The sequence below is a fragment of the Pseudophryne corroboree genome, chromosome 1, assembly GCF_028390025.1.
Source record: "Pseudophryne corroboree isolate aPseCor3 chromosome 1, aPseCor3.hap2, whole genome shotgun sequence".
In the NCBI taxonomy this organism is placed as follows: Eukaryota; Metazoa; Chordata; class Amphibia; order Anura; family Myobatrachidae; genus Pseudophryne; species Pseudophryne corroboree.
In genome coordinates, this window is record NC_086444.1 from 1,226,480,198 (window position 1) to 1,226,507,396 (window position 27,199).

The 27,199-nt window shown below is 46.4% G+C and overlaps 2 protein-coding genes across 7 annotated transcripts in view; one reads left to right on the forward strand and one right to left on the reverse strand.

Annotated features, from left to right (window-relative positions):
* Positions 1 to 27,199, reverse strand: part of SPEF1 (sperm flagellar 1) — a 267,709-nt gene that overhangs the window by 234,283 nt on the left and 6,227 nt on the right. Inside the window, exon 1 of one of the 6 annotated variants that reach the window (XM_063925369.1) lies at positions 25,825 to 25,990. The exons of the other annotated variants lie outside the window; for them this stretch is intronic. The gene's annotated coding sequence lies outside the window, so the exon portion shown is untranslated. Of the gene's footprint in view, positions 1 to 25,824; positions 25,991 to 27,199 lie in introns of those variants that run through there. 6 annotated transcript variants of the gene reach the window in all.
* CDC25B (cell division cycle 25B) overlaps positions 26,276 to 27,199 on the forward strand; it is a 95,420-nt gene continuing 94,496 nt past the window's right edge. The window contains exon 1 of the mRNA XM_063925364.1: positions 26,276 to 26,358. The gene's annotated coding sequence lies outside the window, so the exon portion shown is untranslated. The remainder of the gene's footprint in view (positions 26,359 to 27,199) is intronic.

Sequence of the window (27,199 nt, forward strand, 5' to 3'; positions counted from 1 at the left end):
GGTGTGAGGCCAGGAATGCTCCTACGGAAGAATTCCATCTAGGCCGTTTTCTTCACTTCCTACAAACTGGAGTGAATTTGGGCCTAAAATTAGGCTCCATTAAAGTTCAGATTTCGGCCTTATCCATTTTCTTTCAAAAGGAATTGGTCTCTCTACCTGAAGTACAGACTTTTGTGAAGGGAGTACTGCATATTCAGCCTCCTTTTGTACCTCCGGTGGCGCCTTGGAACCTTAACGTGGTGTTAAGTTTCCTTATGTCACATTGGTTTGAACCACTTAAAACAGTGGAGTTGAAATATCTCACTTGGAAGGTGGTCATGTTGTTAGCCTTGGCTTCGGCTAGGCGGGTTTCGAAATTAGCGGCTTTATCACATAAAAGCCCCTATCTGGTTTTCCAGATGGATAGAGCGGAATTGCGGACCCGTCCTCAATTCCTACCTAAGGTGGTCTCATCCTTTCATATGAACCAACCTATTGTCGTATAGAATTGGAGACTACGGCGCTTGGGTGCAGTTTATGTGGTAGTTATACACAGACTATACAGTAAAAATGTTGTTTAAAAATATGATAAAACGTAATGAATATAATAGAGAAGAAACGTGAAGTAAGAGCCCCTATTTCATATAAAAGCACTTCTCAATAAGTTATCAGAGCGGCAGCTTGTAATGCATATAGATATGCTTGGCGTGCATATAGAATTTGTTGCAAGAATTGGTGAAAACAAGCGCCCAAGAGTGTGATTCTTAAAATCAGGGGAAATGAAGGTGTAGAGGAACGGATGATAAGGATCGGTTTAAAACACTTATCTGGTAGGTAGAGACTTGACTCAAGCAGTACTCTTTTTGTGGATTAAGAACATGCGGATAAAACAGAAGAAAACTAACATAGTGTGTACCATTTATGTTACGTATTATGTTGCTGCTTAGTTTCACAGGCCTAATTAGGGAACTAGCTTATTCCCACAAAATATAAATTTGTAGCCTGAGCAGTGTATATATTAAAAATACAAAGAATTTAATAACATAATCACATAAAAACACACATAAAATAGCTGTATAACATGCGTACAGAATAAAAAAATTATATCAGGCTTATCTGTCCATGTAAATGACTGAAATGCATGCGTACAGGATTTAAAATTGTTATAGGCTTATCTGTCCATAGAGAGGAGATGTCTGCAGGTATTCCCAACGCGTTTCGTCCGTCAGCAACAGGACTTCATCAAGGGGATGACCACACTGAGCAAGTTTTGCTCTATTTATGCCCAAAGGAGGAAATTAATAATGACATCACTTCCTGTGATTGTCATTAATTTGTTGGAGGAAAAACAATATATCTATAATCTAATTTGCACTCAAAACAGTGGTAATTAGATAAAAATATAATTAGAGTAAGAAAGAACCGAAAATTGTATAAAAAACATGAATGGAAAGTGTATTAACAACTATTGCCGTCGGAAATGGTGGTGGAACGCATGTGGAACGCATGCGTCATTTCCGGCCGGCGCTGTGTACTTCTGTATAGTGAAATAATATCCACTATAAAAGGAGTGGAATAAGGAAGCAGAACGGGAGGTGATGTGAACCAGTGTAGTGTGTTAAAACAAGTGGGGAAGAAGAGAAGGAGAATAGCGGTGACGCGCACCGCCATAGCGATTACGTCGCATCCGTGGGAAACACGGAAGTGGGTGCATCAGGGAGGTGGAACGCACCGCCATTAAGTGAGAAGGAGAATGAGACTTAGCGGTGAAACGCACCGCCATACCAATGACGTCACTTCCGTAAGAAATGCGGAAGTGAGAGACGTGCTTGTTAATTGTGGTGGAACGCACCGCAATTAACTACCGGTGTTGTTTATAGCGCTGTGGAGCGCATAGCCGAGAGTGAAGAATACATCCTAAATAGAATGTAATTAGTGAGACCGTTAAAGTTAGCCAATTAATCTTGTGTTGTGGTTTACTTAAGGTGCAAAGTGTCATAGATTATATGTATGTATATATACACATACATGTATATATATGTAAATATATAAATACATATCTCTCGTGAGTGATGAGGATTTAAAGTGACAGTGCCCTGGGATATAACATTAAATTTAAAGTGGCAGTGCTGTAAATAGTATTAATTTATTTTGAGTGCAGATGGATTTTATTAAAAATAATTATTAAAAATTATGTATGATATATATGTAAAATCTGGACTCATTTTTTCTTCTTAATAAAAAATTCGATACAGTCGTATGGATTCATTCTTTCTTAGTCGTTCAAAAATGTCCATAGTTTAGATGTGTCCTTAAGGTCAGTTTTGTAGATCGCTTGTGGACGTCTTGTGATACTTCTCATATTTGTTTTTAGTATCGTCCAATGGAAAATTTAGCTGGAAAAGACCATAAAAATGGCTTATGATTTAAAGCCTTGACTAAATGTAAATACAAAGAAATATATAACAAGAAACCAATTTCTTACTTAATTATATATCAAGGAGAAAATGAATAGAAAAGGAGATAAAAGGTGATAAAAGAATGTGAGGGGAATGAAGCATCAAAGAAAAGGGGCAATTTCAAACGCCTCATTCAATCCTAATGGGGATAAGGTCTTGAGTTCATATATCCAGAACATTTCCCGTCTCGACAACTTATTTAGGACATCGCCTCCTCTTTCTCCAAGTTTTACCAGTTCAATTGCTTTAAATGAGATGTCTTCCGGGTTTGATTTGTGTTTTTCTGTGAAATGTTTGGAAACGGTATGGTTGTCTACCTTATTCTTGATATTTCTAATGTGCTCTTGGATTCGTAACTTGAGAACTCGTTTCGTCTTTCCGACGTACTTTAGTCCACATGTACACTCCAGCAGGTATATTACCATGGTCGAGTTGCAATTTAGGAAGTCTTTAATGCTGTAATCTTTGGTGCTGTCGTGGTTGGTGAATTTTTTCCTATTTGGATGAAGATATTTGCAGATATTGCAGTTTCCACATTTATAGCATCCTTTGCAATTGATAAAGGTGCTATTCCCGGGTTTATTCTTGTTTTGTAGATGACTTGGGGCCAAAATGTCTTTCAGGCTGCTGGTTTTTCGAAATACAATGTCTGGTTTTGGTGGGAGAATATCTTTTAGTATTGGATCCATTAGTAGGATGTTCCAGTGTTTATTGATGGATTTTTTGATAATGTGTTCTTGGTTGCTAAATGTGGTGATGAATGGAGTGAAGTTGTCAGATTTCTTTTGTGTTTGTTTGTTGAATAGATCCGTTCTTTGTACGTTGGCCGTCTTTTCCAATGCTTCACTTATCACACGTTCTGGATATCTCCTTTCCTTGAATCTTGTGGCATATGTTGTTAGTTGATTATTGCAATCCTGTTCGTTACTGCAATTACGTTTGATGCGATGAAACTGAGAGTATGGGATGTTTGTTTTCCAATTTCGAGCATGACAACTTTTGAAGTGTAGGTAGCTGTTAGTGTCGACTTCTTTTATATGATTACTGGTTATGACTTTTGAGTCGGCACTCGAGAGGGTAAGATCCAGGTAATGCACACTTTCTTTGCTGATCTCGTATGTAAACTTCAAGTTATATTGGTTTGCAGTGAGTGTCTGAAAAAAGCTTTTGAATGTTTCCTCGTCTCCTTCCCAGATGATCAAGATATCATCTATATATCGTTTGTAGATGATCAGATTTTTCAAGAATGGATTGTTATTGTAGATGCACTCATCTTCCCATGAGCCCATTAATAAATTTGCAAAACTGGGAGCAAATGATGTGCCCATGGCTGTTCCACAGATTTGTAAATAGAAGGTCCGCTGGAATGTGAAATAATTGTCTAGCCCTGTGGTTTTTTTCTGTCGGCAGCTGGGGCTATTTTTGTGTGTATTTACCAATAATGTTCAAAAATAGAGGTCACGAAAAAAGAAATGATCTCTGCCATCAAATATTTAATGAAGGTTCTGCTAATGCCGATACAAATATTCACAATGAAACTGACATAGATTCCCTATTCTGGGAAGCAGAAAGGCTACTCACCAAAGAAATTAAAGCATGGTGGGAGATAAAGGGTCTAGAACAATATATTAAAGTCAATAGGATCCCAAGAGGTCTAAGACTAATAAAAAGACCTACCTTTGGCCTAGACAATACAGAATTTATATCCAAGTGGGATGAGATTCTGCATAGTTGCTCAATCAACCTGATGAATCTCATAATCCTAGAAAAGCAAAAAATTCTGGTTAAAATTGAGGACGAACTCAAGGTAAAGGAACAACAATTAGTCATACATAAGGACAAAGAAGAATTCAAGGCAAATGATCTAACACTAACAAAGAAACTTGAACACATTGAGGATGATGTCATTAAAGGTAAACAAAAGAAATTTTTCAGAGACAAACAAGATTATCTGCACAACAAGATACAAAACTGGAGCAGATTTCAAGACAAACAATACCAACACATTCCTGTATATCAGGACCCAGGAGCGAGGAAATGGAAAATGACACCATACAGGAATAAAAACTACCGCAATCAAAATCGACAACAAATACATCACGAAAAAGAAAGAACTTATCCTACAACTTCAAAAACTGCAGCTACATATAACAGATTTTCAGCGCTTCAAAGACTAGAGTCAAACAGTGACTCCGATTTTTTATCCCCGGACCCAACAACAGACAACACCTTCTCTTCAAGGAAAACATTCTTCAGAGAAAGACTGAAAGGGATTTCCCCCATGAAAAGAAGCCTCCAAGAAGAAGAGGGACAAGGGGCGGGCGCAGGAAGAACAAACAAAAGACGGTACCAACCATAAAGAACCCTATGGAACAAGGAATATTTAACCTTTCGGGTCATATTCTTAATGAAGCAGAGATATCACTTTTAAGCAAGGGATTAAAATTTGCACCTGACAAACAGATGAATAAATTCGATACTTTCATAGATCTCAACAAGTTCTCAAGGGCCCTTACTCTAAAAAGACATTTTGCGAAGAAAGAACAACAAATTGATCTAATTGAACCTTCAAAATCAGGACTAAAAAGAAAATCAAAGTATTATCCTCTTGAGTCTAAAGGGAATCATATAAACGTGTTCCAGGAATTAGTGAGAAAGGACCTTTGCGATGTCGAGATTAAGAAATCCTCCTTTTCAAATCTGAAGAACAAAGAAAAAGAAGCTCTCAAAAAGTTACAAGATAACAATGATATTATTATCAAACAAGCAGATAAAGGAGGTGGCATTGTCATCCTCGACAGAGAGGCATATGAATGCGAAGCTTTACGCCTTCTACATGATGCATCATCCTATAAACAGCTTTCACAAGATCCTACTAATCTTTTTGTAGAAGAACTCAGAATTCTATTGGTACACTATTTCCAAAAGAACACTCTGGATAAGAATGAATTTCAGTACCTTATGACGACTACACCGGTAATACCAACTTTTTACCACCTTCCAAAGATACACAAGAATCTCTCCAAACCTCCTGGCAGACCTATCATCGCAGGGATTGACTCCCTTACTAGCCACTTATCGGAATATGTAGACATATTTTTGTGTAAATATGTGATCAATTTACCATCATTTTTGAAAGACACAAACAGTGCAATCAATATACTGTCCACAGTGGAATGGAAGGATTCTTACCTCTGGATTACGATTGATGTGCAAAGCCTATATACCTCCATTGTTCATGAAAAAGGAATAGAAGCCTGCAGAAGATACCTGGATAAAGACCCTGAACTATCAACATTCCATAAGAATGCAATCTGTGACTTTATGAAATTCATCCTGAGTCACAATTATTTCACATTCCAGCGGACCTTCTATTTACAAATCTGTGGAACAGCCATGGGCACATCATTGGCTCCCAGTTTTGCAAATTTATTAATGGGCTCATGGGAAGATGAGTGCATCTACAATAACAATCCATTCTTGAAAAATCTGATCATCTACAAACGATATATAGATGATATCTTGATCATCTGGGAAGGAGACGAGGAAACATTCAAAAGCTTTTTTCAGACACTCACTGCAAACCAATATAACTTGAAGTTTACATACGAGATCAGCAAAGAAAGTGTGCATTACCTGGATCTTACCCTCTCGAGTGCCGACTCAAAAGTCATAACCAGTAATCATATAAAAGAAGTCGACACTAACAGCTACCTACACTTCAAAAGTTGTCATGCTCGAAATTGGAAAACAAACATCCCATACTCTCAGTTTCATCGCATCAAACGTAATTGCAGTAACGAACAGGATTGCAATAATCAACTAACAACATATGCCACAAGATTCAAGGAAAGGAGATATCCAGAACGTGTGATAAGTGAAGCATTGGAAAAGACGGCCAACGTACAAAGAACGGATCTATTCAACAAACAAACACAAAAGAAATCTGACAACTTCACTCCATTCATCACCACATTTAGCAACCAAGAACACATTATCAAAAAATCCATCAATAAACACTGGAACATCCTACTAATGGATCCAATACTAAAAGATATTCTCCCACCAAAACCAGACATTGTATTTCGAAAAACCAGCAGCCTGAAAGACATTTTGGCCCCAAGTCATCTACAAAACAAGAATAAACCCGGGAATAGCACCTTTATCAATTGCAAAGGATGCTATAAATGTGGAAACTGCAATATCTGCAAATATCTTCATCCAAATAGGAAAAAAATCACCAACCACGACAGCACCAAAGATTACAGCATTAAAGACTTCCTAAATTGCAACTCGACCATGGTAATATACCTGCTGGAGTGTACATGTGGACTAAAGTACGTCGGAAAGACGAAACGAGTTCTCAAGTTACGAATCCAAGAGCACATTAGAAATATCAAGAATAAGGTAGACAACCATACCGTTTCCAAACATTTCACAGAAAAACACAAATCAAACCCGGAAGACATCTCATTTAAAGCAATTGAACTGGTAAAACTTGGAGAAAGAGGAGGCGATGTCCTAAATAAGTTGTCGAGACGGGAAATGTTCTGGATATATGAACTCAAGACCTTATCCCCATTAGGATTGAATGAGGCGTTTGAAATTGCCCCTTTTCTTTGATCCTTCATTCCCCTCACATTCTTTTATCACCTTTTATCTCCTTTTCTATTCATTTTCTCCTTGATATATAATTAAGTAAGAAATTGGTTTCTTGTTATATATTTCTTTGTATTTACATTTAGTCAAGGCTTTAAATCATAAGCCATTTTTATGGTCTTTTCCAGCTAAATTTTCCATTGGACGATACTAAAAACAAATATGAGAAGTATCACAAGACGTCCACAAGCGATCTACAAAACTGACCTTAAGGACACATCTAAACTATGGACATTTTTGAACGACTAAGAAAGAATGAATCCATACGACTGTATCAAATTTTTTATTAAGAAGAAAAAATGAGTCCAGATTTTACATATATATCATACATAATTTTTAATAATTATTTTTAATAAAATCCATCTGCACTCAAAATAAATTAATACTATTTACAGCACTGCCACTTTAAATTTAATGTTATATCCCAGGGCACTGTCACTTTAAATCCTCATCACTCACGAGAGATATGTATTTATATATTTACATATATATACACATGTATGTGTATATATACATACATATAATCTATGACACTTTGCACCTTAAGTAAACCACAACACAAGATTAATTGGCTAACTTTAACGGTCTCACTAATTACATTCTATTTAGGATGTATTCTTCACTCTCGGCTATGCGCTCCACAGCGCTATAAACAACACCGGTAGTTAATTGCGGTGCGTTCCACCACAATTAACAAGCACGTCTCTCACTTCCGCATTTCTTACGGAAGTGACGTCATTGGTATGGCGGTGCGTTTCACCGCTAAGTCTCATTCTCCTTCTCACTTAATGGCGGTGCGTTCCACCTCCCTGATGCACCCACTTCCGTGTTTCCCAAACACCTTTGCAAAGTTCTATAAGTTTGATACCCTGGCTGAGGAGGACCTCCTGTTTGCTCAATCGGTGCTGCAGAGTCATCCGCACTGTCCCGCCCTTTTGGGAGCTTTGGTATAATCCCCATGGTCCTTACGGAGTCCCAGCATCCTCTAGGACGTTAGAGAAAATAAGATTTTAAACCTACCGGTAAATCTTTTTCTCCTAGTCCGTAGAGGATGCTGGGCGCCCGTCCCAAGTGCGGACTTCTTCTGCAAGACTTGTATATAGTTATTGCTTACATAAGGGTTATGTTATAGTTTCATCGGTTTTGGACCGATGATATGTTGTTTTTCATACTGTTAACTGGATAGTATATCACAAGTTATACGGTGTGATTGGTGTGGCTGGTATGAATCTTGCTCTTAGATTAACAAAAATCCTTTCCTCGTACTGTCCGTCTCCTCTGGGCACAGTTTCTCTAACTGAGGTCTGGAGGAGGGGCATAGAGGGAGAAGCCAGTGCACACCCAGATCCAAAGTCTTTCTTAAAGTGCCCATGTCTCCTGCGGAGCCCGTCTATCCCCTATGGTCCTTACGGAGTCCCAGCATCCTCTACGGACTACGAGAAAAAGATTTACCGGTAGGTTTAAAATCTTATTTTTACTGCTGCCCTTTTCAGCTGTCATTACCTCCAGTTGTGAATATGCAGGAATATCTCCGGAAATAGGTCTCAGCCCTTAATATTCCACCATGTTTTAGGGTCAGTGTCAACGGAGAAAACATAAAAAAGCTCTTTATCTCTGTTTATCCCAACGTGACATTAAGGGGTCTATTCGTGAAGCAGTGAAAAGTGTGGAGAAGTGAGCCTGTGGAGAAGTTCAGGGCCGGTTCTGGGGCTCTGTGCGCCCCGGGCGGCAATAGGGGGCGTGGCTTCGTACAGGGGGCGTAGTCATTTACGCCCCCTGTACAGACTACTGTAGCGCTCTGAAATGGGCGGTGCACGATGACGTCATCGCGCACCGCACAGCAAAGGTCCTCTCCACGAAGGGAAACGACGCGTAGCGGATCCTGCGCCCTCCGGGAGGCGGCGCCCCGGGCAAAAGTCCTGCTTGCCCGTGGCAAGATCCGCTACTGGAGAAGTTGCCCATGGCAACCAATCAGCTGCTCCGTACAATTGTATAGTATGCAAATTAATTATAAATGTTACTTCAATGCTGATTGGTTGCCATGGGCAACTTCTCCACTGGCTCACTTCTCCACACTTTTCACTGCTTCATGAATAGGCCCCTTAACCTTTTGCTCGGTGCGTCTCCTCAGATGTCTTTCGGCACATGTAGAGGGCAGCAGGCTCTCTTGCGAGGGACGTATATCGCCTTCAGTCACACAGCGCATAACTGAGGTGTTCTGCCTGTAATTAGGAACTATGTAGGAATAGGCGTTCTGAAACATTATTTTGTACCTGTACTATTATTTTCTCCATGTGTACCATAATTGCACTGTATAACTGCTGCCCTTTGCCGAGTGTGTAATACTAATATACCAATCTATTCATGTCCTCTCTTTATACACAGACTTGCAGGTTATTAAGTCGTGTCATGGCCACGGGAACATAAAGAGCTGGCGTTTACATGGGTCACTTTGCATTGAATTGCATTGTTGCCGGACACTAAAGATCAGGATATATAAACAGAGGGGATGCATTATAAGGGATAACGGCTCTCTGAGCCAGAACAAAGGATCGGCCATTGCAGTAATTGTCCTTTATGTCCCAGGATAATATGTGGGAGAAAGTAGGTTACACGAATATTACATGACATATGGAACGTTATTAGAATATAATACACTTCCCTGCAGTCTGGCTATAACTATATCATTGATGCATTCTCACACTAGAAATTTCCAGTAACAAAGTGATTCTGGATACGTAGCCTTATTGGCGAATTCCCGTGTATAGTATAAAAGCCTGACATATCTGTGTAACTCTTTCCACATGTCTCCTGCCCCAGGCCCAAAACCCAGGGGGTGAGCAAACAATTGAATTCATATCACACCTATTCTGCAACGCTTTACAGAGAATGTTTGGTCAGTCACATCAGTGCAGCTTACAATCTATGTTCCCTCTTACATACATACTAGGTGTAATCTTGGGTCAGAAGCCAGATCATTTAGCAGTATGTTTTTGAAGGGTGGGAGGAAACCAGGAGTACCTGGAGAAAACTCACGCAAACACAGGGAGGGCATACAAACTCCACACAGACATGACCTAGGTCTGGGAATTGAACTCATAACATCAGTGATGTGAGGCTGTAATGCTAACCACTATGCTTCAATTCCGTTTTGTCTGGGTCAGCGGCCCTGAGTTTGTGTGTGGTAGTGCTGGCTGGTAGGATCGGGATCAGATGCAGTCCTGCTCTGGAACGCCCAAAACGCCAACCTGCGTTTGAAGTCTGCGTTCATGGTTGTAGTTCATGGTTCTCAAAGACGATATAATTACATGTTGCTTATTCAAGCTTAAATGGGAACATCTGTAGTATCAGGTCAGCGATCAGGTAAAAAACCAGCAAAACTGCGCATGCGTATGTACCGCAATGTGCATGCACGTCATACGGGTACAAAGCGTATCGTTGTAGAGCGATGGATCTCGCGAAGAATCCATTCGCACAGCCGATCGCAAGGAGATTGACAGGAAGGAGGCGTTTATGGGTGTCAACTGACCGTTTTCTGGGAGTGTTTGGGAAAACGCAGTCGTGTTCAGGCGTTTGCAGTGCGGGTGTCTGACGTCAATTCCGGCACCAAAAAGACTGAAATGATCGCAGCGGCTGAGTAAGTCCAGAGCTACTCAGAAACTGCACAAAGTGTTTTTGCAGAGATCGGCTGCACAGGCGATCGCACACTTGCAAAGCGAAAATACACTCCCCCGTGGGCGGCGACTATGCGTTTCCACGGCTGCTAAAAGTAGCTAGCGAGCGATAAACTCGGAATGAGGGCCCAGGTCCATTATCAATGTCCCTGTTCTCCTCTCCTGAATTTTGCTGAGGTCTGTAGTCTCATTTAAGGTTTGGTTGGAAGATAAACTTTGCATTATGGGTTTTTAACGAGCGGATCATAAATATAAATTGTTATGATTGGCTGGCCGGTACCCGGGTGACTGTCTGCAGCTACTTACCTGCCGGTCTCCCCCGTTTTGTGTATAATATAATTTTTTGGTGGGATGGAGCTCTATGCACACGTTGAATAGGACCTGGATGACTGTAGGGCCCTATGCCTGGTCTTTGGCCGTGGTTGGTAGGTGGCCTCTCTGGGATTCCCACGCCTATCGTCATCAATCAGACTAATCTTTCTGGCAGGGCCTGTGACTGAGAGCATTACACTGAGCCCTCTATAAACACCTCCGCCACTTTCCCTGCCCCCTCCTCATCTCCTCATCCTCTCTACCCTCCTCCTCCTCCTCCTCGCTGGCTCAGAAACACAAGGCACGGGGGCCCCCATGTAGATCTCTGAGGCCCCAACAGACATAGAGGAAGATTGGGCTCCATCCTGGTGAGGGTCCGGCACAGACCATTCTATAGGATATAGACCACCAATAATATACTCTTATTGGCATTAGAAAATCCTATGTATTGTCTCTTAGCAGAAATCGGTCTACAGATGTGTCCACTGACATCTCGCCTCACTGCACGTTACACAGCCCTTATAGTCACGCCGTGCTCAGTCATGGCAACCAATCAGCTTATAAGTAACATTTGTCAAGTGTATTCTATAAAATTGTACGGAGCAGCTGATTGGTTGCCATGGGCAACTTCTCCACTGGCTCACTTCTCCACATTTTTCACTGCTTCATGAATAGACCCCATACTCTCTTGCATTTGCATAATGTGTGACACGAGTCGCCTGATGAAGGAGTTTTCTTATCATCGTCATTTATCCTGTGGCGCAGCGCAGCACAGCCAGAGCCACAACGCATACGAGGTACCGTCACACTGACGTGCATCTATCTGGGCTACACGTGTCCTGTAGATGGCTGTGTATCAGCAGTTATCATGTATGTGTCACGCATGTATCACAGGTGAATGTATGAGCGTAAGACCAATGCCTGTACAGCAGAGTGTAGCCCATCACAGGCAGATCATGTGACAGGCGGCCCCAGTGCAGCCACTGTCAATAAACTCAGGGATTAGGTCGGGAGGAAGCGCTGACAGACAATGGGAATTCCACAGAATCATTACCCCAGCCTCAGCCAGCCCCAGGGGCAGACACACGCCTGTATGTATCCACAGGAGGCTGAGTGCACCTGAGCCCAGCCATTGTGCCGGCTTATATACATGACCTATCACCACACAGGCATCATCCCTCCACTACCGGCCAGAGGGGCTGCAGGCTCTCCGTGGGGCCTATTCACGTGCTATTATACTGGGCAGGTGCTGGATCACATTCACCAGCACATTACTTTACCATAATATATATATATAATTATATATATATATATATATATATATATATACTAGGTGATTCATCGCGCCCTACGGGCGCTCTTCACACCATCGTAAGGGGCTACGCCGCCTTAACCCTTGCACGCCCTTGCGGCGTGCAATATTTTTATTATATGGAGTATTACCTCCAATCACAATTGTGTGAGTGGTTAAATATTGCACGGAGAAAGGGCGTGCGATGGTTAAGGGGTCGTAGTCCCTTGCAACGGCGTGAACTGCGCAGGCATGGCCTGATGAATCACCTAGTAGGTGCTGTGGTTGAGGGAGTGGTGGGTGCGGCAGAGACGCCGATGGGGTGTGGGGGTGCCGCGGGTGGGGGAGAGGCGGTTGTGGGGTTGCCGCAGGTGGGGGAGGGGTTGGTGCGGTGGTGCCGCGGGTGGGGTAGGGTGCGTGGGTGCTGTAGGTGGGGGTCCGGAGCCACGGTGCAGCGGTTGCTGGGGTGCTGCGGGTGGGGGAGGAGTGGATGTGGTGGTGCGGCAGGTGGGGGTGGCGGGTGCTGCGGTGGGGGAGGGGGTCTGGAGCCACCGTGGGTGCTAGAGTAGGGGTGTGGGGGTGTCACAGATGGGGCCCGGAGGTACTGCAAGTGGGGGAGGGGCGGGTAATGTTCTCCTCCTGGAAGCAGCTAAGCTGATGTCCTCCCTTTGGCAGTGGCTCTCCCGGAGACTCGCACAGCAGCCAGTGACTATTGTTAGCGCCGGTGTCCCAACGCGCCGCATTACAGGGAAGAAGATGCACTCAATAAACTACAGCTCCCAGCAGCCCTAAGGGCCAGAATGCTTCGGTGCTAAGGGCTGCTGGGAGCTGTAGTTTATTTAGTGCGTCTACTTCCCTGTAATGCGGCGCGTTGGGACACCAGCGCTAACAATAGTGACTGGCTGGCAGAACTGACTGACTTGCTGAATCAATGTACAATGGCAGAGTGCTGTGCAGTGTCAGTGACACTGCACACCTACTGCACACCCACTGCACTGTCACCTTTTACATTGATTCAGCGTCCAGGCATTTCCCTCCGCGATATCACCCACTCTCTCCGTTACATTAGCCATCTCGGGGCTCTCAGGCCGGCAGGCCAGGTGCTGTGTTGCGGAGTCAGGGCCTCTGGGGATCTGGGCGCGGCTGTGGCGGGGAGGCACTTCTGTGACATCGCGCGCAGAGGAGGCTCCGGGGCTCAGAGTATGTGGTGCAGGGAGTGCTATGAAAGCCTTCCGCTGTGCCGCTTTCATACACATCTATGCCGGTGGCCGCAGCAGCTTTTGTTCCACCTGCGCCGCGGCTAGGGAGTGGGGATTGTTGATGCCGGAGGGGTCAGGCGGACTGGCAGCAGGACATAGGACGCTGCAGTAAAAGGATGTTTCTCTATCGTCCTAAGTGGATGCTGGGGTTCCTGAAAGGACCATGGGGAATAGCGGCTCCGCAGGAGACAGGGCACAAAAAAGTAAAGCTTTACTAGGTCAGGTGGTGTGCACTGGCTCCTCCCCCTATGACCCTCCTCCAGACTCCAGTTAGATTTTGTGCCCGAACGAGAAGGGTGCAATCTAGGTGGCTCTCCTAAAGAGCTGCTTAGAGAAAGTTTAGTTTAGGTTTTTTTTCTTTACAGTGAGTCCTGCTGGCAACAGGATCACTGCAACGTGGGACTTAGGGGGAAAGTAGTAAACTCACCTGCATGCAGAGTGGATTTGCTGCTTGGCTACTGGACACCATTAGCTCCAGAGGGATCGAACACAGGCCCAGCCGTGGAGTCCGGTCCCGGAGCCGCGCCGCCGACCCCCTTGCAGATGCTGAAGCGTGAAGAGGTCCGGAAACCGGCGGCTGAAGACTCCTCAGTCTTCATAAGGTAGCGCACAGCACTGCAGCTGTGCGCCATTTTCCTCTCAGCACACTTCACTGGGCAGTCACTGAGGGTGCAGAGCGCTGGGGGGGGGCGCTCTGAGAGGCAAATATAAACCTTATACAAGGCTAAAAATACCTCACATATAGCCCATAGGGGCTATATGGAGATATTTAACCCCTGCCTGACTGGAAAAATAGCGGGAGAAGAACCCGCCGAAAAAGGGGCGGGGCCTATCTCCTCAGCACACGGCGCCATTTTCTGTCACAGCTCCGCTGGTCAGAACGGCTCCCAGGTCTCTCCCCTGCACTGCACTACAGAAACAGGGTAAAACAGAGAGGGGGGGCACATTAATGGCTATATATATATATATTAAAGCAGCTATAAGGGAGCACTTAATATAAGGATATCCCTTGTATATATAGCGCTTTGTGGTGTGTGCTGGCAGACTCTCCCTCTGTCTCCCCAAAAGGGCTAGTGGGTCCTGTCTTCATTAGAGCATTCCCTGTGAGTTTGCGGTGTGTGTCGGTACGTGGTGTCGACATGTATGAGGACGATATTGGTGTGGAGGCGGAGCAATTGCCAAATATGCAGATGTCACCCCCCAGGGGGTCGACACCAGAATGGATGCCTTTATTTGTGGAATTACGTGATGGTTTATCTTCCCTTAAACAGTCAGTTGAGGACATGAGGCGGCCGGACAATCAATTAATGCCTGTCCAGGCGCCTCAAACACCGTCAGGGGCTGTAAAACGCCCTTTGCCTCAGTCGGTCGACACAGACCCAGACACGGGCACTGATTCCAGTGACGACGGTAGAAATTCAAACGTATTTTCCAGTAGGGCCACACGTTATATGATTTTGGCAATGAAGGAGACGTTACATTTAGCTGATACTACAGATACCGTAAAACAGGGTATTATGTATGGTGTGAAAAAACTACAAACAGTTTTTCCTGAATCAGAAGAATTAAATGACGTGTGTGATGAAGCGTGGGTTGCTCCTGATAAAAAGTTGATAATTTCAAAAAAGTTATTGGCATTATACCCTTTCCCGCCAGAGGTTAGGGCGCGCTGGGAAACACCCCCTAAGGTGGACAAGGCGCTCACACGCTTATCCAAACAAGTGGCGTTACCCTCTCCTGAGACGGCCGCACTTAAGGATCCATCAGATAGAAAGATGGAAGTTATTCAAAAGAATATATACACACATGCAGGTGTTATACTACGACCAGCTATAGCAACTGCCTGGATGTGCAGTGCTGGAGTAGTTTGGTCAGAATCCCTGATTGAAAATATTGATACCCTAGATAGGGACAATGTTTTACTGTCGTTAGAACAAATAAAGGATGCATTTATCTATATGCGTGATGCACAGAGGGATATTTGCACACTGGCATCTCGGGTGAGTGCTATGTCCATTTCAGCCAGAAGAGCCTTATGGACACGACAGTGGACAGGCGATGCGGATTCAAAACGTCACATGGAGGTTTTGCCGTATAAAGGGGAGGAGTTATTTGGAGTTGGTCTATCAGACTTGGTGGCCACGGCTACTGCCGGGAAATCCACTTTTTTACCTCAAGTCACTCCCCAACAGAGAAAGGCACCGACCTTTCAACCGCAGCCTTTTCGCTCCTACAAAAATAAGAGAGCAAAGGGCTTGTCGTACCTGCCACGAGGCAGAGGAAGAGGGAAGAGACACCAACAGGCAGCTCCTTCCCAGGAACAGAAGCCCTCCCCGGCTCCTGCAAAAACCTCAGCATGACGCTGGGGCCTCTCAAGCGGACTCGGGGACAGTGGGGGGCCGTCTCAAAAATTACAGCGCGCAGTGGGCTCACTCGCAGGTAGACCCCTGGATCCTGCAGATAATATCTCAGGGGTACAGGTTGGAATTAGAGACGGATCCTCCTCATCGTTTCCTGAAGTCTGCCTTACCAACCGTCTCTTCCGAAAGGGAGAGGGTGTTGGAAGCCATTCACAAGCTGTACGCTCAGCAGGTGATAGTCAAAGTACCCCTATTACAACAAGGAAAGGGGTATTATTCCACTCTATTTGTGGTACCGAAGCCGGATGGCTCGGTAAGGCCTATTCTAAATCTGAAGTCCTTGAACCTCTACATAAAAAAGTTCAAGTTCAAGATGGAGTCACTCAGAGCAGTGATAGCGAACCTGGAAGAAGGGGACTTTATGGTATCCTTGGACATCAAGGATGCGTATCTACACGTTCCGATTTACCCCGCACACCAGGGGTACCTCAGGTTCATTGTTCAAAACTGTCACTATCAGTTTCAGACGCTGCCGTTCGGATTGTCCACGGCGCCTCGGGTCTTTACCAAGGTAATGGCCGAGATGATGATTCTTCTTCGAAGAAAAGGCGTATTAGTTATCCCATACTTGGACGATCTCCTAATAAGGGCAAGGTCCAGAGAACAGCTGGAGACAGCTTTAGCACTATCTCAAGAGGTGCTAAGACAACACGGGTGGATTCTGAATATTCCAAAATCCCATTTAATCCCGACAACTCGTCTGCTGTTCCTAGGAATGATTCTGGACACGGTTCAGAAAAAGGTTTTCCTTCCAGAGGAAAAAGCCAAGGAGTTATCCGATCTGGTCAGGAACCTCCTAAAACCAGGAAAAGTGTCAGTACATCAATGCACAAGAGTCCTGGGAAAAATGGTGGCTTCTTACGAAGCAATTCCATTCGGCAGATTCCATGCAAGAATATTCCAAAGGGATCTGTTGGACAAATGGTCAGGGTCGCATCTGCAGATGCACCTGCGAATAACCCTGTCACCAAAGACAAGGGTGTCACTTCTGTGGTGGTTGCAGAAGGCTCACCTATTAGAAGGCCGCAGATTCGGCATTCAGGATTGGATCCTGGTGACCACGGACGCCAGCCTGAGAGGCTGGGGAGCAGTCACACAAGGAAGAAACTTCCAGGGAGTATGGACGAGTCTGGAAAAGTCTCTTCACATAAACATTCTGGAACTAAGAGCAATCTACAATGCTCTAAGCCAGGCGGAACTTCTCCTGCAAGGAAAGCCGGTGTTGATTCAGTCGGACAACATCACGGCGGTCGCCCATGTAAACAGGCAGGGCGGCACAAGAAGCAGGAGTGCAATGGCAGAAGCTGCCAAGATTCTTCGCTGGGCGGAGAATCACGTGATAGCACTGTCAGCAGTGTTCATCCCGGGCGTGGACAACTGGGAAGCAGACTTCCTCAGCAGACACGATCTTCATCCGGGAGAGTGGGGTCTACATCCAGAAGTCTTCAACATGTTAATAGACCGTTGGGAAAGACCAATTGTAGACATGATGGCGTCTCGCCTCAACAAGAAACTGGACAAATATTGCGCCAGGTCAAGAGATCCACAGGCAATAGCTGTGGACGCACTGGTAACTCCTTGGGTGTACCAGTCAGTGTATGTGTTTCCTCCTCTGCCGCTCATACCAAAGGTATTGAAGATCATACGGCAAAGAAGAGTAAGAACAATACTAGTGGTTCCGGATTGGCCGAGAAGGACTTGGTATCCGGAACTTCAAGAGATGCTCACGGACGAACCGTGGCCTCTACCTCTGAGAAGGGACCTGCTACAGCAGGGTCCCTGTCTTTTTCAAGACTTACCGCGGCTGCGTTTGACGGCATGGCGGTTGAACGCCAGATCCTAAAAGGGAAAGGCATTCCAGAAGAAGTCATTCCTACCTTGATTAAGGCACGGAAGGAAGTCACCGTGAAACATTATCACCGCATTTGGCGAAAATATGTAGCGTGGTGCGAGGATCGGAGGGTTCCGACGGAGGAATTCCAACTGGGTCGTTTCCTACATTTCCTGCAATCAGGATTATCTATGGGTCTCAAATTGGGATCCATTAAGGTTCAAATTTCGGCCCTGTCAATATTCTTCCAAAAAGAATTGGCCTCTGTCCCTGAGGTCCAGACTTTTGTCAAGGGAGTACTGCATATACAGCCTCCTGTGGTGCCTCCGGTGGCACCGTGGGATCTAAATGTAGTTTTAGATTTCCTCAAATCCCATTGGTTTGAACCATTGAAAAAGGTGGATTTGAAATATCTCACATTGAAAGTGACTATGTTACTAGCCCTGGCCTCTGCCAGGAGAGTATCTGAATTGGCGGTTTTATCTTATAAAAGTCCTTATCTAATCTTCCATTCGGATAGGGCAGAACTGCGGACTCGTCCGCATTTTCTCCCTAAAGTGGTATCAGCATTTCATCTGAACCAACCTATTGTGGTGCCTGCGGCCACTAGCGACTTGGAGGACTCCAAGTTGTTGGACGTTGTCAGAGCCTTAAAAATATACATTGCAAGGACGGCTGGAGTCAGAAAATCTGACTCGCTGTTTATATTGTATGCACCCAACAAGTTGGGCGCACCTGCTTCTAAGCAGTCGATTGCTCGTTGGATTTGTAACACAATTCAACTTGCACATTCTGTGGCAGGCCTGCCACAGCCTAAAACTGTAAAAGCCCACTCCACAAGGAAGGTGGGCTCATCTTGGGCGGCTGCCCGAGGGGTCTCGGCATTACAACTCTGCCGAGCAGCTACGTGGTCGGGGGAGAACACGTTTGTAAAATTTTACAAATTTGATACCCTGGCAAAGGAGGACCTGGAGTTCTCTCATTCGGTGCTGCAGAGTCATCCGCACTCTCCCGCCCGTTTGGGAGCTTTGGTATAATCCCCATGGTCCTTTCAGGAACCCCAGCATCCACTTAGGACGATAGAGAAAATAAGAATTTACTTACCGATAATTCTATTTCTCGGAGTCCGTAGTGGATGCTGGGCGCCCATCCCAAGTGCGGATTATCTGCAATACTTGTACATAGTTATTGTTAACTAATTCGGGTTATTGTTAAGGAGCCATCTTTAAGAGGCCCTTTCTGTTGTCATACTGTTAACTGGGTTTAGATCACAAGTTGTACGGTGTGATTGGTGTGGCTGGTATGAGTCTTACCCGGGATTCAAAATGCCTCCCTTATTGTGTATGCTCGTCCGGGCACAGTACCTAACTGGAGTCTGGAGGAGGGTCATAGGGGGAGGAGCCAGTGCACACCACCTGACCTAGTAAAGCTTTACTTTTTTGTGCCCTGTCTCCTGCGGAGCCGCTATTCCCCATGGTCCTTTCAGGAACCCCAGCATCCACTACGGACTCCGAGAAATAGAATTATCGGTAAGTAAATTCTTATTTTTCCCCCCTATCTACAGAGCAGAGACTTGCTGCAGATACAGTGGCATACTCTCCAGCTGGACCTTTTTAGCAGGTACGGGAGCTTTTTTTTATGGTCTGTATCGATTTCTGGCTCTCCAAGCTTCCATTGAAAGTATAGGAAAAGCTCTTTACCTGTGGCCACACCCCCTTTTCGCATTTGTAGCGATGTTTATCATACCCTCCAACTGTACCTTTTTTTCATGGTCTGTACCGATTTTTGCCTCCCCAAACTTCCATTGAAAGTATAGGAAAAGGGGCGCGGCCACGCCCCCTTTACCCGCGACCACGCCCCTTTTTCAGATTTGTACCGATTTTTCTGTGTAAAATGTTGGAGGGTATGGTTTATGTGTAAATTGTTGGAGGGTGTGTTGCTGCAGATGCAGTGGGCCTATTTTGGGGTGTGGACCCGGAGCTGCAGCTCCATCAGCCCCATTGTTAATCCTGCTCTGGGAACACACAGCAGTCAAAGGGCAGAGCCTCCCTTTGGATGTAACGTGTGGGAGGGCGTTTCTTGCCCAATCAGCTGTGGACTGGGTGTGATAGACCCGCTGCTAACCCAATGAGAGCTCCTAGCCACCCCAGTATTATACACACAGGCACAGAGTGACAGATCTGGGCTGTTATATAGGCTATATAGAGAGAGAGAGAGAGAGAGAGAGAGATGTATATGTGCAGAAGGCGGTATTCAGGGAGACGTACAGGTATAACTACATAAGTCCCCAGGTGTTAAACCAGCGTTTCAGAGCTGAAGTGTCACATACTTTCATCAGGTGACAATATGCAGGGGTGGAGAATGAAATGTTAGTTCATCTTCAGCAGGGCCGGCTCCAGGCATGTTCGAATAGAGCGGCCGCGCAGGGTGCCACCCTTAATGGGCGCCGCGCGCTGGCGCCGCCATATTCGAAGCTGGAGCCGGCCCTGTGCAGCATTGGCCCGGCCGCATGACATCTTGTGTGCGCTATGCGCGCTGCGCGGCACCGCTGTCTAAAGTCAGACACCAGGGGCACGCACGCACACAAGCGCCCGCCCGCACCTGGACCCTGAACCGCACTAGCCCGGCCGCCCGCACTCAGACAGCAGTGCTCCTCCCCCTCTCAGCGCCGCAGGTATTTTTTTTGGGGGGGCACATTTATGGATGGCACTGTGGGGGCATTTATCTGGCACTGTGGGGTCACATCTGCACTGTGGGGGCATTTATCTGGCACTGTGGGGTCACATCTGCACTGTGGGGGCATTTATCTGGCACTGTGGGGGCATTTATCTGGCACTGTGGGGGCATATCTGCACTGTTGGGGCATTTATCTGGCACTGTGGGGGCATTTCTGTATCTGGCACTGTTGGAGCATTTCTGTATCTGGCACTGTAGGGGCATTTATGTATCTGGCACTGTGGGGGCATATCTGGCACTGTGGGGGCATGTCTGGCACTGTAGGGGCATATCTGGCACTGTGGGGGCATATTTGGCACTGTAGGGGCATATCTGACACTGTGGGGGCAATTATGTATCTGGCACTGTGGGGGCATATCTGGCACTGTAGGGGCATATCTGGCACTGTGGGGACATATCTGGCACTGTGGGGGCATATCTGGCACTGTGGGGGCATTTCTGTATCTGGCACTGTGGGGACATATCTGGCACTGTGGGGGCATATCTGGCACTGTGGGGGCATTTCTGAATCTGGCACTGTGGGGGCATTTCTGGCACTGTGGGGGCATTTCTGGTACTGTGGGGGCATTTCTGGCACTGTGGGGGCATATCTGGCACTGTGGGGGGCATTTCTGGCACACTTGGGGCATTTCTGGCACACTGGGGGCATTTCTGGCACACTGGGGGCATATCTGGCACTGTGGGGGCATATCTGGCACTGTGGGGCATTTCTGTATCTGGCACTGTAGGGGCATTTCTGTATCTGGCTCTGTGGGGGCATTTCTGGCACACTGGGGGCATTTCTGGCACTGTGGGGGCATATGTGGCACTGTAGGGGCATATCTGTCACTGTGGGGGCATTTCTGTTTCTGGCACTGTGGGGGCATTTCTGGCACACTGGGGCCATTTCTGGCACACTGGGGGCATATCTTTCACTGTGGCGGCATATCTGGCACTGTGGGGGCATATCTGGCACTGTAGGGGCATATCTGGTACTGTGGGGGCATTTCTGTATCTGACACTGTGGGGGCATTTCTGGCACACTGGGGGCATTTCTGGCACTGTGGGGGCATATCTGACACTGTGGGGGCATCTCTGGCACTGTGGGGGCATTTATCTGCACTGTGGGGGCATATCTGCACTGTGGGGGCATTTATCTGGCACTGTGGGGGCATATCTGGCACTGTGGGGGCATTTCTTTATCTGGCACTGTAGGGGCATTTATGTATCTGGAACTCTGGGGGCATTTATGTATCTGGCACTGTGGGGGCATTTATGGCACTGTGGGGGCATTTCTGTATCTGGCACTGCTGGGGGGCATGTCATGTGTAGCTAGCACGGCTGGGGAGCATATCATGTAGTGTTCCCGCTAGGCGTCTGTGGCTAGGCAATGAGTCTCAGTGCTCTGCCTGGCGCAAAATGTCTAACGTGCTCTGCCTGGCGCAGAGTGTCTAACGTGCTCTGCCTGGCGCTAAGTGTCTAACGTGCTCTGCCTGGCGCGAAGTGTCTAGGAGGTTCTACCTGGTGCAGTGTGTATTAACTGCACTACTGTGTGGTGTAATGCGAATTGCCACTATTATGTGGCCACGCAGCTTTCCCACGAAGCAACGCCCCTAAATTTTAGCTGCGCGCCGAAGGCGCGCACTGTCCATGCTTTACCATGTAGATAGATGGGCACCAAGCATTACAGTATGTACATCATTTTGCCCTCCTAACTTAAATATGTGACCTCCCTGTGATCAGCACCCTGCCCTAAAAAGTGAACACTATCATGTGTAGCTGGTACTGCTGGGAGTCATGTCACGTGTAGCTGGCACTGCTGGGGGGGCATATTGTGTGTAGCTGGCACTGCTGGGGGGCATGGCATGTCTATCTGGCACTGCACATTGTGTATCTGACACTATACTGGAGACATTGTGTGTAAGGAACACTGCTGTGGCTGTTATGTGTAAGGCTGCTAATTGTGTGCGTAGAGGGGGTGTGAAAATATATTTATTTATAGTCTAATAATATGAAGTTATGAGGCCACGCCTGCTTTTCCGGAGGCCACACCCACTTTTCCTGGAGCGCACGCGTGCCTTTGGCCCGCGCATGGGGGGGACTTTTACATGTTCTCGCTCAGGCTACTAGTAGGCCTGGAGCCGGCCCTGATCTTCAGGTCTTTAATACATAGGGCTGGGGTGTGACGTGTTATTGGGGCCAATTTATCATTGCTCTCATATTTAATACAATCTGGGTGGGATCTTACCACCCAGGATCGCATTACAATATGCAATAATATCAGCTGGATGTATGATCCAGCACCCGCAGGGCCAGGGGCTCAGGAAGGAGCCCGTCCCTGTGACGTGCTGGGAGGGCTGGCGGGGGGTCCCGCATGCACGGCTGCAGATCGGCCTCTTCTGGGGAGGGTTTCGGCTACAATGGGCTGCCACAACCTACAACTCTTTACTCTGACATGAGGGGGGATGCCCAAAACAGGGCAAGTACACCCCGCATGCCCGCAACGCCCATTCCTGCCCCGTGAACGCCTGTGAATCAGGCAGAGGCGTTCGCACATGTGAGAGGCCGTCGGCTCTCACTGTGTACGCAAGTCAGGGATGAACATCGTGACTATCGGTTACTCAGACTAGTTTGCAAGGCCAAGGAAACTGTGTACGCAACACTCCCGGAAAATGGGGGCAACACTCCCCCGTTTTTAGCTACGAAGGCCGAGGCGATTGCATTACTGCAATGCGATCGCAGGAAAAGTTTTGCACATGTGCAGAACGGGTCCTGCGTGTTGGATCACTTATGAATTAGCCCCAGAGTTGGGAAGGTAAGGGTTAATCAGGGATAGAATACAGAGTTGGGAAGGTAAGGCTTATTCGGGAGTATAATACACAGAGATGGGAAGGTAAGGGTTATATGGGGGTATAATACACAGAGTTGGGAAGGTAAGGGTTATATGGGGGTATAATACACAGAGTTGGGAAGGTAAGGGTTATATGGGGTATAATACAGAGAGTTGGGAAGGTAAGGGTTATATGGGGGTATAATACACAGAGTTGGGAAGGTAAGGGTTATATGGGGGTATAATACAGAGAGTTGGGAAGGTAAGGGTTATATGGGGGTATAATACACAGAGTTGGGAAGGTAAGGGTTATATGGGGGTATAATACAGAGAGTTGGGAAGGTAAGGGTTATATGGGGGTATAATACACAGAGTTGGGAAGGTAAGGGTTATATGGGGGTATAATACACAGAGTTGGGAAGGTAAGGGTTATATGGGGGTATAATACACAGAGTTGGGAAGGTAAGGGTTATATGGGGGTATAATACACAGAGTTGGGAAGGTAAGGGTTATATGGGGGTATAATACACAGAGTTGGGAAGGTAAGGTTTATATGGGGGGGGTATAATACACAGGAATGGGAAGGTAAGGGTTATTATTTTGGGGTAAAACACAGGAATGGGAAGGTAAGGGTTATTTGGGAGTATACTACACAGGGATGGGAAGGTAAGGGTTATTCGGGGGTATAATACACAGGGATGGGCAGATAAGGATTATTCGGGAGTATACTACACAGGGATGGGAAGGTAAGGGTTATTCGGGGGTATAATACACAGGGATGGGCAGATAAGGGTTATTCGGGGGTATAATACACAGGAATGGGAAGGTAAGGGTTATTATTTTGGGGTAATACACAGGAATGGGAAGGTAAAGGTTATATGGGGGTATAATACACAGAGTTGGGAAAGTAAGGGTTATTTGGGGGTATAATACACAGGAATGGGAAGGTAAGGGTTATTATTTTGGGGTAATACACAGGAATGGGCAGATAAGGGTTATTCGGGAGTATACTACACAGGGATGGGAAGGTAAGGGTTATTATTTGGAGGTAATACACAGGGATGGGCAGATAAGGGTTATTATTTGGAGGTAATACACAGGGATGGGAAGGTAAGGGTTATTATTTGGAGGTAATACACAGGGATGGGAAGGTAAGGGTTATTATTTGGAGGTAATACACAGGAATGGGCAGATAAGGGTTATTCGGGAGTATATTACACAGAGTTGGGAAGGTAAGGGTTATATGGGGGTATAATACACAGAGTTGGGAAGGTAAGGGTTATATGGGGGTATAATACACAGAGTTGGGAAGGTAAGGGTTATATGGGGGTATAATACACAGAGTTGGGAAGGTAAGGGTTATATGGGGGTATAATACACAGAGTTGGGAAGGTAAGGGTTATATGGGGGTATAATACACAGAGTTGGGAAGGTAAGGGTTATATGGGGGTATAATACACAGAGTTGGGAAGGTAAGGGTTATATGGGGGTATAATACACAGAGTTGGGAAGGTAAGGGTTATATGGGAGTATAATACACAGAGTTGGGAAGGTAAGGGTTATATGGGGGTATAATACAGAGAGTTGGGAAGGTAAGGGTTATATGGGGGTATAATACAGAGAGTTGGGAAGGTAAGGGTTATATGGGGGTATAATACACAGAGTTGGGAAGGTAAGGGTTATATGGGGGTATAATACACAGAGTTGGGAAGGTAAGGGTTATATGGGGGTATAATACACAGAGTTGGGAAGGTAAGGGTTATATGGGGGTATAATACACAGAGTTGGGAAGGTAAGGGTCATTCAGGGGTATAATACACAATGATGAGGGGGGCTGGGGAAACAGATAAAGCACAGTAGGGATTCTGGCAGAGGAAGGTTTATGAGACCACCTAGGACTGGTATAATCTGCATTTAATGGAGATATTTACAAGTCCCATCCGCATACCTGAGAGACCCTGGGCTCAGATAACGAGGCCCTTCTGCTCTCAGGATTACCATTCCAGTGGCCAGCCCTCCACACTCATACATGTAATGACACAGCCTACATGTCTGGTTCATGTGTGACACTTCAGCTGCCCGCAGTGTGACACGTCAGTCCGCTGGTATACACATCGGGGCCATGTCATATAATGGCGGCCAGGACACAGGAGCCAGCGATCAATGACTGGAAATGTGCCGCCTGCTCCTCCCTCCTCAGACACTGACCATCTATGTACATAGGGGGTGATGGGGCTCCCAGCTGTGCAGGGAGCCTCAATCAGAGATGGCGCAGCAGCACCGCTCTTTCCCCACCCCCACTGGGGGCACTGCCACCGCCGTCACCTATTATATGCCGTTTGCGGACATTTCTGAATTCGGGCCAAAGTTGTAAAATAGTTACTATAAATCTTACAGCGTTCTTGGTGCCCACCATGGCGCAGAAATTATGGCGGTACAGATCTGGTAGAGGCGGGCGCTTGGGGTGATGAATCTGTGCACCATGGGCTTCAGCAATCCTAGTTGTGCTATTTTCCCCCATCAAGTTCTTACTCAAGTGTGAGCGCCAGTTTGCTCGCCCTGGGTGGATTCAGAGGTGGGCGGAGCCTGAGATGCAGCTGCGTCTATTGTGGCCGCCCCTCTGCGACTTTATGCATATGCCATTTACAGCCCTCAGTGTGGGTAACACGATGCAAACTTATTTCCTGGGTGCATTTTACACTCACCATTAGACGCTGTATCTTTACAGTATATTGGGGGTTATTCAGAGATGGGCGCAGATCGTGCCCCCATTATCCCAATAGATTCTCTGCCCCAGACCTGAGCAGAGCATTACCCCCCCCCCCCCCCCCCCCTGCACCGTCACCTGCAGGACAGGCATATGTCAGCGCTGCAGAGTACCTGCGCCGTGCCCCGGCTGTGGTCACAGAGGACATATAAATAGTCACAGGTATGTCTGACAAGTCGGCGCGTAGAATTCATACAGGTTCTGCAAGACTGCTGCTCTGCGGCTGATCAGTACGGATATATACAGAGACATGCGTGGAATGCCCATGGGGGTGTGACTGAGGATGTGACTGGGTGACCCTGCAGATACAGTATATACTGAGACATGTGCGGAATGCTATTCAGGTGTGCACGCTATAACACACAGAACCACTACATCACAGGTTCTCAAACTCGGTCCCCAGGACCCCACACAGTGCATGTTTTGCAGGTCTCCTCACAGAATCACAAGTGAAATAATTAGCTCCACCTGTAGACCTTTTAAAATGTGTCAGTGAGTAATTAATACACCTATGGTCCTGAGGACCGAGTTTGAGAACCACTGCACTACATTATAGTATAATAACCCATCACTCACTATAGAGCACAGGTTCTCAAACTCGGTCCTCAGGACCATAGGCGTGCACAGCACATTTTATTAGGGGGTGCACCATCAGAGGGGTGTGTCTAGCACCGCCTTTTGGGCGTGTCAACGCAATATAAAATATCCACCCTTGTACCAATCCTAATAAAGCAGATACATTGTCAGATGTTGTGGTGTGCACCAAACACCCCTGATGGCACTCACTGCAATTACAGTGCTCCTCCTCAGCCTGGTCTGGCTCCCCCTCTCTTTCCCCTGCAAGCTGCAGCAGCTTACTTACAAGTCAGCCGCTCACGGACACTGACAGTCGCAGACTAGTACTGCTGCTGCTGGAAAATGCTGCTGCCGGCCGTCTGCCAGTATTGAATTTGTCTTCCTAAGAGGAACGCTGGCTGCATGCTGCTCCTCATCAGTGGCTGGC